This window comes from Nerophis ophidion, linkage group LG01 (assembly GCF_033978795.1).
Source record: "Nerophis ophidion isolate RoL-2023_Sa linkage group LG01, RoL_Noph_v1.0, whole genome shotgun sequence".
In the NCBI taxonomy this organism is placed as follows: domain Eukaryota; kingdom Metazoa; phylum Chordata; class Actinopteri; order Syngnathiformes; family Syngnathidae; genus Nerophis; species Nerophis ophidion.
This window is the reverse complement of record NC_084611.1, coordinates 92,655,898-92,672,356: the sequence shown is the minus strand read 5'-3', so window position 1 is coordinate 92,672,356 and position 16,459 is coordinate 92,655,898. Positions and strand designations below refer to the sequence as shown.

The following is a 16,459-nucleotide window of genomic DNA, read 5'->3' as shown; positions in this document are numbered from 1 at the left end:
TTGGAATTTCACAAGAAAAACTTGGAATTTTGGCAGTTTTATAATAAAATAGTTGGAAAAAAGTTGGCATTTTACTCAATAACAATCGCACTTTTAGATGAAAAGCTTAACATTTTGGCAATTTCATGAAATAGTCGTCATTTTACTCGACAAAAGTCAATCAATATAAGAAAACTTTAAAATGTTGGCAATAATATGATAATAATCTTGAGTTTCACTTGGCAAAATGATGACAAAGGTCATAATTGTACTCGAAAAAGGTCACTGTTTTACAAAAATAACACAAACATTGGCAATAATGTGATGAAAGTCAGAAACTTTGCATTAAAAAGTAATAATTTTACATTAAAAAAGTAATAATTTTACGAGAAAACATTGCAATATTACGGAAGCAGAAATCATGAGAAATTCTTCTCAATTTTTTAAGACAAAAGTTGACTCATTGTGAAAAAAAGACTGCTTTTAGTTCATTTACTTTGGTTTTTAATCTTCATTATTTACTTCAAGTTATTACAGTAGGTCTCTTTTTACATTACAATTTTATTGATTTGAAAAAAATGAATGTTGACCAAAGGGGCGCATTTCAATTTCTTAAATACACTTGTTATTTCATATGTTGACCAGAGGGGGAGCACTTTTAAAAAAAATGAGACTGTCTATTAGATGCAAAGTTATTGGGACCATGATTTATGTCATCACTTCTTCACACCTCCTCATATGGAAGATACTTTACCTTCTTCATGTGTCAAGAAGGCTAGAAATACAAGAACACACAAACACACACACACACACACACAAAATATATACATACTATGCACATATGAAAATCTTGATGTGAAAAATGAGTCGGAATATTAAAGAAAATGGTTACAATTTCACAAGAAAAACTTAAAATTTTGGCAGTATCATAATAAAAGTCGTCATTTTACTCAACGCAAATCAAAATTTTACAAGAAAAACTGAACATTTGTGCAATAGTATGAGAAAAGTTGGAATTTTACTCAAAATCGGTTGCAATTTTGCAAGAAAAGCTTAACATTTTGGCAATTTTATGAAAAGAGTTGTCATTTTACTCGACAAAAGTCACAATTTTGTAAATAAAAAAAAAAAGCTTAAAAATGTTGACAATATTATAATAATACATTGGAATTTTACTTGGCCAAATTATGACCAAAGTCATAATTTTACTCAATAAAATTCACCGTTTTACAAGAACAACAAAAAAATTGGCAATGTTCTGATAAAAGTCAGAATTTGATATGACAAATGTCACCATTTTGCATTAAAAAGTAATAGTTTTACGAGAAAATATTGCAATATAACAGAATACGAGAAATTGTTGCCAATTTTCTAAGAAAAAAGTCGACACATTGTGAGAAAAAGACTGCTCTAAGTATAAAAAAATCTAAATTTCTTAGTTTGTAATTGGTTTTTAATCTTCATTATTTACTTCCTTTAAATTTCTTACACACACTTGTTATTTCATATGTTGGCCAAAGTGGGAGCACTTTTAAAACCGACACACTGTCAATTATCGTAGTCGTAGTGGTTTGTTCAGTCCTTTGAGACATTTGTGATTTAGGGCTATATAAATAAACATTGATTGATTGATTGATTGATTGAATTTGACAAATCCGTTCTTTTTGGGACCGCCTTCATTTTGATGGATTTCACCACCAGGGGTGCAAATGAGATCTCTATTTTTCAGTTTTTGTAATGTCCTTTAGGCCGATGAAAAATGAGTCACAAAGCACAGATGGCCCCTGTGCCGCACTTTGGGCAACCCAGCTGTGAAAGCTAACTGTTAATGGCCACTATAGTCTTAGTACCGTATTTGTTCATCCTATGGTCACATGTAAAATCAGCTGTTCACCTGGCGGGTTTTTTTCGGGGATGAATAGGGAAGTGCTTCTTTATCTTGTTTTATCATATATTGCCGCCTTTGCATCTGTCCATGTTTACTTTTGTATGCACATTAAATCAACAACAAAAAAAAACTGACTTTGGAGCAATGTTCACGGACTTTATTATTTGGCTCTCTATTAAAAGCAATGGTTTTCCGTATCGGGACCGTGATTTCGGTCCTAACTTGTTCAGCGGTCCTCATATGGATGGTACTTTTCCTTGCTGATGACACACACACACACACACACACACACGAGACACAAAAGGCCACTCCCATAATAGCACTGCATGTATTTTCTTCCAAGCCAATCAACAATAAACACATTTTTCCGCAAAAGTTAGTCTGACGTGGAAGCGCAATGCATCATGGGTCTTAATGCATCTTGACACTGGGCTCAAGCCAGACTCCATCCTGAAGTTGTGCTTTTTTTTTTTTCTTTGAACAAGTTCCAAATGGGCGGCATCAATATCTGCCACGACAATTGTCATCATCATAAAGATTTGGTGAGGAGCAAAGCCACTGGAGTTTGGGTAAGTGAGCTAACGAAGAGACGGTGATTAGCCTGGATGGCAGCTGTGAGACCATCAAACAGCACTTTGAACGCCATCACCTTCCAAAATGTTGGTGTGTTCAGCACAATGTCACACTGGTATGTTTGAATCAAAGCATGTTGTGTTCTATTGCACACTTGGCATGTAGTATGACTTTAAAAGTCTTATATAAGTGTCTTAATGAAGACAACACATGATGTAAGTGTCTATATTAGCCTACTATCAAAATGACTTTAAAAGTCTTATATAAGTGTTCTAATGAAGGCAACACATGATGTAAGTGTCTATATCAGCCTACTATCAAAATGACTTTAAAAGTCTTATATAAGTGTTATAATGAAGGCAACACATGATGTAAGTGTCTATATCAGCCTACTATCAAAATGACTTTAAAAGTCTTATATAAGTGTTATAATGAAGACAACACATGATGTAAGTGTCTATATTAGCCTACTATCAAAATGACTTTAAAAGTCTTATATAAGTGTTATAATGAAGACAACACATGATGTAAGTGTCTATATTAGCCTACTATCAAAATGACTTTAAAAGTCTTATTCAAGTGTTATAATGAAGACAACACATGATGTAAGTGTCTATATTAGCCTACTATCAAAATGACTTTAAAAGTCTTATTCAAGTGTTATAATGAAGACAACACATGATGTAAGTGTCTATATTAGCCTACTATCAAAATGACTTTAAAAGTCTTATTCAAGTGTTATAATGAAGACAACACATGATGTAAGTGTCTATATTAGCCTACTATCAAAATGACTTTAAAAGTCTTATATAAGTGTTATAATGAAGACAACACATGATGTAAGTGTCTATATTAGCCTACTATCAAAATGACTTTAAAAGTCTTATATAAGTGTTATAATGAAGACAACACATGATGTAAGTGTCTATATTAGCCTACTATCAAAATGACTTTAAAAGTCTTATTCAAGTGTTATAATGAAGACAACACATGATGTAAGTGTCTATATTAGCCTACTATCAAAATGACTTTAAAAGTCTTATTCAAGTGTTATAATGAAGACAACACATGATGTAAGTGTCTATATTAGCCTACTATCAAAATGACTTTAAAAGTCTTATTCAAGTGTTATAATGAAGACAACACATGATGTAAGTGTCTATATTAGCCTACTATCAAAATGACTTTAAAAGTCTTATATAAGTGTTATAATGAAGACAACACATGATGTAAGTGTCTATATTAGCCTACTATCAAAATGACTTTAAAAGTATTATATAAGTGTTATAATGAAGGCAACACATGATGTAAGTGTCTATATTAGCCTACTATCAAAATGACTTTAAAAGTCTCATATAAGTGTTATAATGAAGACAACACATGATGTAAGTGTCTATATTAGCCTACTATCAAAATGACTTTAAAAGTCTTATATAAGTGTTATAATGAAGACAACACATGATGTAAGTGTCTATATTAGCCTACTATCAACATGACTTTAAAAGTCTTATATAAGTGTTATAATGAAGACAACACATGATGTAAGTGTCTATATTAGCCTACTATCAAAATGACTTTAAAAGTCTCATATAAGTGTTATAATGAAGACAACACATGATGTAAGTGTCTATATTAGCCTACTATCAAAATGACTTTAAAAGTCTTATATAAGTGTTATAATGAAGACAACACATGATGTAAGTGTCTATATTAGCCTACTATCAAAATGACTTTAAAAGTCTTATTCAAGTGTTATAATGAAGACAACACATGATGTAAGTGTCTATATTAGTCTACTATCAAAATGACTTTAAAAGTCTTATATAAGTGTTATAATGAAGACAACACATGATGTAAGTGTCTATATTAGCCTACTATCAAAATGACTTTAAAAGTCTTATATAAGTGTTATAATGAAGACAACACATGATGTAAGTGTCTATATTAGCCTACTATCACAATGACTTTAAAAGTCTTATATAAGTGTTTTAATGAAGGCAACACATGATGTAAGTGTCTATATTTGCCTACTATCAAAATGACTTTAAAAGTCTTATATAAGTGTTATAATGAAGACAACACATGATGTAAGTGTCTATATTAGCCTACTATCAAAATGACTTTAAAAGTGTTATATAAGTGTTATAATGAAGACAACACATGATGGAAGTGTCTATATTAGCCTACTATCACAATGACTTTAAAAGTCTTATATAAGTGTTTTAATGAAGGCAACACATGATGTAAGTGTCTATATTTGCCTACTATCAAAATGACTTTAAAAGTCTTATATAAGTGTTATAATGAAGACAACACATGATGTAAGTGTCTATGTTAGCCTACTATCAAAATGACTTTAAAAGTCTTATATAAGTGTTATAATGAAGACAACACGTGATGTAAGTGTCTATATCAGCCTACTATCAACATGACTTTAAAAAGTATTTAAGTGTTGTAATGAAGACAACACGTGAAGTAAGTGTCTGTGGCAGCATCAGAGAAAGTTGTACATCACAGTCCACACAACTACGGTGAGTTCAAGGACTGGCAAAATGAGTGGGACAAAACAACGGCAAATTTTGTCATCAGTGAAGCATAAACACAAACATTAAAGAGTTTAGGAAGTTTTGTGTCATGTTTGTCCTCCTACACAAACTATATTAAAACCACAAAAATAATTTTCACACACTTTTTCCATTTTATACTTTTTAAAAACTAGGGTGGCCAACGTCCGCACCAGATCACGTTTTATTTTCAGTTGCTTTTTTTCCCCCCCCCCCGTGTTTGGTGTTGTAGTTCCTGTTTTGCGCTCTTATTTTGGTGGCAGCCCCGGTTCCACCTGCAGTGACTTTGTCACGCACCTGTTTCCTTTTTTCAAGAAAGATATTTCAGTTTGGCTTGTTTGGACATTGTGTAAGTTTTTGCTGTATTCCAGCGTTTCCTTTCTGTTGTTTCGTAGCCTGTTTAGTTTCATTTTTGCACAGCCATCCCTCTGCTTTGATGCTCTTCTTTGGGAAATTTAATTTTTTTTTGCCATGAAATAAATACTTTTTACCTGCGAGCTGCCTTCCGCATATTGGGTTCTTGCCATTTATTGCTATGATGCAACCTGACCTTCCCGTTAAGTCCCGACCATGCACAAGTGTTCTCACAGAAACTGCTGAGGAGTACTCAAAACAAGTATTTTTATTTTTTTCTGAGTCCTACAAAGTGTTTGTACTGTAAATATTGTATTTTTTACCCACTAGCTGTTTAATTATAACGTGTATATTAGTTGTAGTTTGACTACCTGATTTGGAGGTGTGGAATTTGCCATGTAAAATCGCTAATGCTAATTAGTGGCATGTCAATAGCAAAGCCAATGTATATTAGCATGAAGCTAGCGTATTTTGGGGAAAAGTGGAGCCTTACTTCACTTACGTTGGAGCGTTTTTTTTTTAATCAATGTATTTGTTGACATTGAAAGTAGCTGAATGCTAATAATGCTAATATGTAGCATCTATACGGCATATCCAAGAAACACTATTTGAGTTTCAGTTGTTTGGACATTGTGTAAGTTTTTGCTGTATTCCAGCGTTTCCTTTCTGTTGTTTTGTAGCCTGTTTAGTTTCATTTTTGCACAGCCATCCCTCTGCTTTGATGCTCTTCTTTGGGGATTTTTATTTTTTTGCCATGAAATAAATACTTTTTACCTGCGAGCTGCCTTCCGCATATTGGGTTCTTGCCATTTTTTGCTACGATGCGACCCGACCGTCCCGTTAAGTCCCGACCATGCACAAGTGTTCTCACAGAAACTGCTGAGGAGTACTTAAAACAAGTATTTTTATTTTTTTCTGAGTCCTACAAAGTGTTTGTACTGTAAATATTGTATTTTTTACCCACTAGCTGTTTAATTATAACGTATATATTAGTTGTAGTTTGACTACTGGATTTGGAGGTGTTGAATTTGCCATGTAAAATCTCTAATGCTAATTAGTAGCATGTCAATAGCAAAGCCAATGTATATTAGCATGAAGCTAGCGTATTTTTTGGAAAAGTGGAGCCTTACTTCACTTACGTTGGAGCGTTTTTTTTTCATCAATGAAATATGTTGACATTGAAAGTAGCTGAACGCTAATAATGCTAATATGTAGCAACTATACGGCATATCCAAGAAACACTATTTGAGTTTCAGTTGTTTGGACATTGTGTAAGTTTTTGCTGTATTCCAGCGTTTCCTTTCTGTTGTTTCATAGCCTGTTTAGTTTCATTTTTGCACAGCCATCCCTCTGCTTTGATGCTCTTCTTTGGGAATTTTTTATTTTTTTTGCCATGAAATAAATACTTTTTACCTGCGAGCTGCCTTCCGCATATTGGGTTCTTGCCATTTATTGTTACGATGCGACCTGACCTTCCCGTTAAGTCCCGACCATGCACAAGTGTTCTCACAGAAACTGCTGAGGAGTACTCAAAACAAGTATTTTTATTTTTTTCTGAGTCCTACAAAGTGTTTGTACTGTAAATATTGTATTTTTTACCCACTAGCTGTTTAATTATAACGTGTATATTAGTTGTAGTTTGACTACCTGATTTGGAGGTGTGGAATTTGCCATGTAAAATCGCTAATGCTAATTAGTGGCATGTCAATAGCAAAGCCAATGTATATTAGCATGAAGCTAGCGTATTTTTGGGAAAAGTGGAGCCTTACTTCACTTACGTTGGAACGTTTTTTTTTTTTAATCAATGTATTTGTTGACATTGAAAGTAGCTGAATGCTAATAATGCTAATATGTAGCATCTATACGGCATATCCAAGAAAGACTATTTGAGTTTCAGTTGTTTGGACATTGTGTAAGTTTTTGCTGTATTCCAGCGTTTCCTTTCTGTTGTTTCATAGCCTGTTTAGTTTCATTTTTGCACAGCCATCCCTCTGCTTTGATGCTCTTCTTTGGGAATTTTTTATTTTTTTTGCCATGAAATAAATACTTTTTACCTGCGAGCTGCCTTCCGCATATTGGGTTCTTGCCATTTATTGCTATGATGCGACCTGACCTTCCCGTTAAGTCCCGACCATGCACAAGTGTTCTCACAGAAACTGCTGAGGAGTACTCAAAACAAGTATTTTTATTTTTTTCCTTCCAAAGTGTTTGTACTGTAAATATTGTATTTTTTACCCACTAGCTGTTTAATTATAACGTGTATATTAGTTGTAGTTTGACTACCTGATTTGGAGGTGTTGAATTTGCCATGTAAAATTGCTAATGCTAATTAGTAGCATGTCAATAGCAAAGCCAATGTATGTTAGCATGAAGCTAGCGTATTTTTTGGAAAAGTGGAGCCTTACTTCACTGACGTTGGAGCGTTTTTTTTTCATCAATGTATTTGTTGACATTGAAAGTAGCTGAACGCTAATAATGCTAATATGTAGCAACTATACGGCATATCCAAGAAACACTATTTGAGTTTCAGTTGTTTGGACATTGTGTAAGTTTTTGCTGTATTCCAGCGTTTCCTTTCTGTTGTTTCATAGCCTGTTTAGTTTCATTTTTGCACAGCCATCCCTCTGCTTTGATGCTCTTCTTTGGGAATTTTTTATTTTTTTTGCCATGAAATAAATACTTTTTACCTGCGAGCTGCCTTCCGCATATTGGGTTCTTGCCATTTATTGTTACGATGCGACCTGACCTTCCCGTTAAGTCCCGACCATGCACAAGTGTTCTCACAGAAACTGCTGAGGAGTACTCAAAACAAGTATTTTTATTTTTTTCTGAGTCCTACAAAGTGTTTGTACTGTAAATATTGTATTTTTTACCCACTAGCTGTTTAATTATAACGTGTATATTAGTTGTAGTTTGACTACCTGATTTGGAGGTGTGGAATTTGCCATGTAAAATCGCTAATGCTAATTAGTGGCATGTCAATAGCAAAGCCAATGTATATTAGCATGAAGCTAGCGTATTTTTGGGAAAAGTGGAGCCTTACTTCACTTACGTTGGAACGTTTTTTTTTTTTAATCAATGTATTTGTTGACATTGAAAGTAGCTGAATGCTAATAATGCTAATATGTAGCATCTATACGGCATATCCAAGAAAGACTATTTGAGTTTCAGTTGTTTGGACATTGTGTAAGTTTTTGCTGTATTCCAGCGTTTCCTTTCTGTTGTTTCATAGCCTGTTTAGTTTCATTTTTGCACAGCCATCCCTCTGCTTTGATGCTCTTCTTTGGGAATTTTTTATTTTTTTTGCCATGAAATAAATACTTTTTACCTGCGAGCTGCCTTCCGCATATTGGGTTCTTGCCATTTATTGCTATGATGCGACCTGACCTTCCCGTTAAGTCCCGACCATGCACAAGTGTTCTCACAGAAACTGCTGAGGAGTACTCAAAACAAGTATTTTTATTTTTTTCCTTCCAAAGTGTTTGTACTGTAAATATTGTATTTTTTACCCACTAGCTGTTTAATTATAACGTGTATATTAGTTGTAGTTTGACTACCTGATTTGGAGGTGTTGAATTTGCCATGTAAAATTGCTAATGCTAATTAGTAGCATGTCAATAGCAAAGCCAATGTATGTTAGCATGAAGCTAGCGTATTTTTTGGAAAAGTGGAGCCTTACTTCACTGACGTTGGAGCGTTTTTTTTTCATCAATGTATTTGTTGACATTGAAAGTAGCTGAACGCTAATAATGCTAATATGTAGCAACTATACGGCATATCCAAGAAACACTATTTGAGTTTCAGTTGTTTGGACATTGTGTAAGTTTTTGCTGTATTCCAGCGTTTCCTTTCTGTTGTTTCATAGCCTGTTTAGTTTCATTTTTGCACAGCCATCCCTCTGCTTTGATGCTCTTCTTTGGGAATTTTTTATTTTTTTTGCCATGAAATAAATACTTTTTACCTGCGAGCTGCCTTCCGCATATTGGGTTCTTGCCATTTATTGTTACGATGCGACCTGACCTTCCCGTTAAGTCCCGACCATGCACAAGTGTTCTCACAGAAACTGCTGAGGAGTACTCAAAACAAGTATTTTTATTTTTTTCTGAGTCCTACAAAGTGTTTGTACTGTAAATATTGTATTTTTTACCCACTAGCTGTTTAATTATAACGTGTATATTAGTTGTAGTTTGACTACCTGATTTGGAGGTGTGGAATTTGCCATGTAAAATCGCTAATGCTAATTAGTGGCATGTCAATAGCAAAGCCAATGTATATTAGCATGAAGCTAGCGTATTTTTGGGAAAAGTGGAGCCTTACTTCACTTACGTTGGAACGTTTTTTTTTTTTAATCAATGTATTTGTTGACATTGAAAGTAGCTGAATGCTAATAATGCTAATATGTAGCATCTATACGGCATATCCAAGAAAGACTATTTGAGTTTCAGTTGTTTGGACATTGTGTAAGTTTTTGCTGTATTCCAGCGTTTCCTTTCTGTTGTTTCATAGCCTGTTTAGTTTCATTTTTGCACAGCCATCCCTCTGCTTTGATGCTCTTCTTTGGGAATTTTTTATTTTTTTTGCCATGAAATAAATACTTTTTACCTGCGAGCTGCCTTCCGCATATTGGGTTCTTGCCATTTATTGCTATGATGCGACCTGACCTTCCCGTTAAGTCCCGACCATGCACAAGTGTTCTCACAGAAACTGCTGAGGAGTACTCAAAACAAGTATTTTTATTTTTTTCCTTCCAAAGTGTTTGTACTGTAAATATTGTATTTTTTACCCACTAGCTGTTTAATTATAACGTGTATATTAGTTGTAGTTTGACTACCTGATTTGGAGGTGTTGAATTTGCCATGTAAAATTGCTAATGCTAATTAGTAGCATGTCAATAGCAAAGCCAATGTATGTTAGCATGAAGCTAGCGTATTTTTTGGAAAAGTGGAGCCTTACTTCACTTATGTTGGAGCGTTTTTTTTTATCAATGTATTTGTTGACATTGAAAGTAGCTGAACGCTAATAATGCTAATATGTAGCAACTATACGACATATCCAAGAAACACTATTTGAGTTTCAGTTGTTTGGACATTGTGTAAGTTTTTGCTGTATTCCAGCGTTTCCTTTCTGTTGTTTCATAGCCTGTTTAGTTTCATTTTTGCACAGCCATCCCTACGCTTTGATGCTGTTCTTTGGGAAAAAAATTTTTTTTGCCATGAAATAAATACTTTTTACCTGCGAGCTGCCTTCCGCATATTGGGTTCTTGCCATTTATTGCTATGATGCAACCTGACCTTCCCGTTAAGTCCCGACCATGCACAAGTGTTCTCGCAGAAACTGCTGAGGAGTACTCAAAACAAGTATTTTTTATTTTTTTCTGAGTCTTACAAAGTGTTTGTACTGTAAATATTGTATTTTTTACCCACTAGCTGTTTAATTATAACGTGTATATTAGTTGTAGTTTGACTACTGGATTTGGAGGTGTTGAATTTGCCATGTAAAATCTCTAATGCTAATTAGTAGCATGTCAATAGCAAAGCCAATGTATATTAGCATGAAGCTAGCGTATTTTTGGGAAAAGTGGAGCCTTACTTCACTTACGTTGGAACGTTTTTTTTTTTTAATCAATGTATTTGTTGACATTGAAAGTAGCTGAATGCTAATAATGCTAATAAGTATTTAAGTTTCAGTTGTTTGGACATTGTGTAAGTTTTTGCTGTATTCCAGCGTTTTCTTTTGTTATTTCGTAGCCTGTTTAGTTTCATTATTGCACAGCCATCCATACGCTTTGGTGCTCTTTTTTGGAGATTTTGTTTTTTGCCATGAAATAAATACTTTTTACTTCGAGCTAGCAAATTACCGAAAAGTGGGGTTTTTAACCCTTTTCGAGCTTTTTCTTATTGCGTCGTTGGCATTTCTGCAACCTTCGGACCAATGTGAAACGTGTATATACACCATGAAAACATTTTTTTTACATTACAGTAACATTTCATTATATAAACGTAGAACAATAAATTGTATATGGCCGATTTAGTTGTAGTGGAAAATTTCTGTCCTAAGGTTACCTCTAAACTGAATGCATTGGGAGGGACCCGACATAAGAGGTCAAGTCACCCTGACCAGGTGCTGGTTCTGTTGGTGGGGTGACATTTGAACATTGGACACTTGCATAAGTTGTTATGCCAAAATCAGGCCATCATGGAGTGTATAAATAAGAAGGAAAGACCAAGCCTGGTGTGCGCTCTTTTTAATTCCGTTCACGAGGGTTCACCATCTTTTGTCTCATGAGACACTGTCTGTAATCATATCCATTCAATCCAACTTTGTACTATCTGATTATGAGTAAATAAACTCCTGTAACAAATTCTCTATTGTTCCTGTTTAAGATTCAAACTTTTCTGCTACATGAAATTGGCGTCACGAACAGGATGAGGCCCCAAGTTAAATCCCCGAAATTTCTACTACAAGTGCAGCAAAAAGTAATCAAAAGTGCGAATAGTGGTTATTAGAAAGCTCGTATTGTTGTTTGTAAGCCAAATCGAGAGTGGTGAGACTAGGAAATCCAACCTGGAAGGCGCTCCAGTCGCAACTTTCCCGACGAGGAACTAGGAAATTCCGACATCCCAGTAGAAATAAAACGCACCATCGGTGCTTGACTGCTTGTTTCCCCCGCCGAATGCTTGAGCCGGTGCCAAGTCTGCAACGGAACCTGACGTCACAAAGATACCCGAGTGTGATACCGTTTGATTTTACGTGAATGAAGTACCGCATTTCAAAATTTAAGTAAACGCAAAATGAAGATTTTTTAAAAAAAGTACTCAGCTCTAAATGCAAAGAGTACATGTTACAAAAAAAATATCCATGACTGCTTGACCTTTCAGATCAAGAGAATCTCTCTGAAAACGATTGAAAAGTCCCCAAAGAGAAGACATGGTGCCACCAGACAAAGAAATTCAGGAAAAGTGTCCCCCGAATAAAAGTAACTGACATTTATTAATAGCATTAAAAGATTACAGTTGGTACAAAATGCGGCTGCTAGACTTTTGACAAGAACAAGAAAGTTTGATCATATTACGCCTGTACTGGCTCACCAGCACTGGCTTCCTGTGCACTTAAGATGTGACTTTAAGGTTTTACTACTTACGTATAAAATACTACACGGTCTAGCTCCAGCCTATCTTGCCGATTGTATTGTACCGTATGTCCCGGCAAGAAATCTGCGTGTTAGATGCTTATTAGTGATTCCTAGAGCTCAAAAAAAGTCTGCGGGCTATAGAGCGTTTTCCGTTCGGGCTCCAGTACTCTGGAATGCCCTCCCGGTAACAGTTCGAGATGCTACCTCAGTAGAAGCATTTAAGTCTCATCTTAAAACTCATCTGTATACTCTAGCCTTTAAATAGACCTCCTTTTTAGACCAGTTGATCTGCCGCTTCTTTTCTTTCTCCTATGTCCCCCCCTCCCTTGTGGAGGGGGTCCGGTCCGATGACCATGGATGAAGTACTGACTGTCCAGAGTCGAGACCCAGGATGGACCGCTTGTCGGGACCCAGGATGGACCGCTCGCCTGTATCGGTTGGGGACATCTCTACGCTGCTGATCCGCTTGAGATGGTTTCCTGTGGACGGGACTCTCACTGCTTTCTTGGAGCCACTATGGATTGAACTTTCACAGTATCATGTTAGACCCGCTCGACATCCATTGCTTTCGGTCCCCTAGAGGGGGGGGGTTGCCCACATCTGAGGTCCTCTCCAAGGTTTCTCATAGTCAGCATTGTCACTGGCGTCCCACTGAATGTGAATTCTCCCTGCCCACTGGGTGTGAGTTTTCCTTGCCCTTTTGTGGGTTCTTCCGAGGATGTTGTAGTCGTAATGATTTGTGCAGTCCTTTGAGACATTTGTGATTTGGGGCTATATAAATAAACATTGATTGATTGATTGATTGATTATCCGGCTAGAAAAGGTTATGAAGACATGTCTAAAGCTTTAGGAAGCCCGCTAAGTTGACCTCAGCAAAGGTCACACAAGCACACCACCGACAAAAACAGCAAGAATCGACGATGGCCAAAAATAACTTATGTGGGGCGGCATAGCTCGGTTGGTAGAGTGGCCGTGCCAGCAACTCTTTGGCTTGCAGGTTCGATTCCCGCTTGTGCCATCCTAGTTACTGCCGTTCTGCCCTTGAGCAAGACACTTTACCCACCTGCTCCCAGTGCCACCCACACTGCTTTAAATGTAACTTAGATATTGGGTGTCACTATGTAAAGCGCTTTAAGTCACTTGAGAAAAGCGCTATATAAATATAATTCACTTCATGTAATATTTTTCAGACTATACGGCGCACTTAAAATCCTTTCAGTTCCTCAAAAATAGACAGTGCTCTTTATAACCTAATGTATGCAATCATTTTGGTTGTGCTTACCGACCTCAAAGGACTAAGAGGTCCCTCCTTTCCCTCTGCTCTTTTCAATACTAACCCTCCAACTTCAACTCTGCTTTTGGGTCCAGCTTTTACCAACCGTGACATCCTTTCCATCCTTACCCTTTCCAACCTTTGGAACTGAGCTACTGTCTGGAACAATAAAGTTGGTCTTAGTCTAAGTCTAAGTCTAGATTTTTAGTCAATAACTTCACACATACAAAAAAAAACAAAACAAGAACATTAACTTCAGGGGGGGCGCAAGGTAATAGACAACCAATTCCACACAATCAATAAATATCATGTTTATTAGCAGTAGAATTAGTTTATTTAATTCACATTTTGGCACAATTTAGCGTTTTATCACTGCTTGACCGGAAAACTGACATCAATTAAAGTGTTAATCAAACCAGATTTATGATCATTGGAGAGCTGGATGACAGACGCAATTCGGTAAATCAATTCACATCATCCGACTTTCTGATTCTTATTCATTCCAATTCTAAATTATATATATTTATACATATACATACATATATATATATATATATATATATATATATATATATATATATATATATATATATATATATATATATATGCACACACACACGTATATATATATTTTAAATGTATGTATGTATGTATACATATACACATGTATATAGATATATAAACAATGTATATACATGTATATAATATATACATACATATATATATATACACAAATATATACATGCATATGTATATACACATAAATAGGCATATATATGTATATACACATATATACACACACACAAACACATTTCTTCTTTATGATATACATATATACATATATATGTATATATACATACATACATACACCTTTCTTCCTTATGAAAAAATAAATGTATGTATATATACATATATATATACTGTATATACATACATATGTATATATATTTTAAATGTATGTATGTATACATATACACATGTATATATATACACAATGTATATACACTTATATAATATATACACACATATATATACATACATATATACACAAATATATACATACATATATATACACAAATATATACATACATATTTATACACACACACACACACATACACTTTTCCTTATGATATATATGTATATATACATATATATACAAACATACATATATACATATGCATACATATATATGTATGTATATATATACACACATATATATATATATATATATATATATATATATATATATATATGTGTGTGTGTGTGTATGTATATATTTAATATGATTGTAGTTTGGCAGGTTTTTATCTTGTAACAGTCAGTAAACAAACATGATAACAGTGGAAAAATCTCTGTATAGCTTTTTTTTCCCATCTTAAAGGTGACAAAAGTACATTCAGCAAGTAAACACAACAGTAACTCTGCATCAAGAAATGGAGAAAAGTTCTATTTTGTTTAAAGGAGTCAGTCAGTAGAGCAGGCAGCTACAATAAAAGACATGGAAGTAAACAATCATATAACGTGTGTACAGTCAGGTGACATATTGACTTTAGAAAGTGAAAGTAAACAATCATATAACGTGTGTACAGTCAGGTGACATACTGACTTTAGAAAGTGAAAGTAAACAATCATATAACGTGTGTAGTCAGGGGACATATTGACTTTAGAAAGTGAAAGTAAACAATCATATAACGTGTACAGTCAGGTGACATAATGACTTTAGAAAGTGAAAGTAAACAATAATAAGTTGTGTACAGTCACGTGACATATTGACTTTAGAAAGTGAAAGTAAACAATCATATAACGTGTACAGTAAGGTGACATATTGACTTTAGAAAGTGAAAGTAAACAATCATATAACGTGTGTACAGTAAGGTGACATATTGACTTTAGAAAGTGAAAGTAAACAATCATATAACGTGTGTACAGTCAGGTGACATACTGACTTTAGAAAGTGAAAGTAAACAATCATATAACGCGTGTACAGTCAGGTGACATACTGACTTTAGAAAGTGAAAGTAAACAATCATATAACGTGTGTAGTCAGGGGACATATTGACTTTAGAAAGTGAAAGTAAACAATCATATAACGTGTACAGTCAGGTGGCATAATGACTTTAGATAGTGAAAGTAAACAATAATAAGTTGTGTACAGTCACGTGACATATTGAGTTTAGAAAATGAAAGTAAACAATCATATAGCGTGTGTACAGTCAGGTGACATATAGACTTTAGAAAGTGAAAGTAAACAATCATATAACGTGTGTTCAGTCAGGTGACATATTGACTTTAGAAAGTGAAAGTAAACAATCACCTAACGTGTGTTCAGTCAGGTGTCATACTGACTTTAGAAAGTGAAAGTAAACAATCATATAACGTGTGTACAGTCAGGTGACATACTGACTTTAGAAAGTGAAAGTAAACAATCATATAACTTGTGTACAGTCAGGTGACATACTGACTTTAGAAGGTAAACATATAAACTTTGTGATAGAAAAGTACAAAATTTGCTTTACATTTCATAAACAATAAACAACATATTCATGATGCTGTCAAACAGATAAAGTGACTGAAATAATAAATCCATGTAATACCAAGATGTAACCACTAGAGGCTGCTGCTCCTCATGTGGGCTACTTTAGGATCCATGTAATACCGAGATAAAACCACTAGAGGCTGCTGTTCCTCCTCATGT

At 34.7% G+C, this 16,459-nt stretch overlaps 1 long non-coding RNA gene across 1 annotated transcript in view; it reads left to right on the top strand.

Moving 5' to 3' along the window:
- LOC133562403 (uncharacterized) overlaps positions 1-16,459 on the top strand; it is a 28,086-nt gene that overhangs the window by 6,672 nt on the left and 4,955 nt on the right. The window contains exon 2 of the long non-coding RNA XR_009808898.1: positions 2,353-2,436. This is a non-coding gene — a long non-coding RNA (uncharacterized LOC133562403). The remainder of the gene's footprint in view (positions 1-2,352; positions 2,437-16,459) is intronic.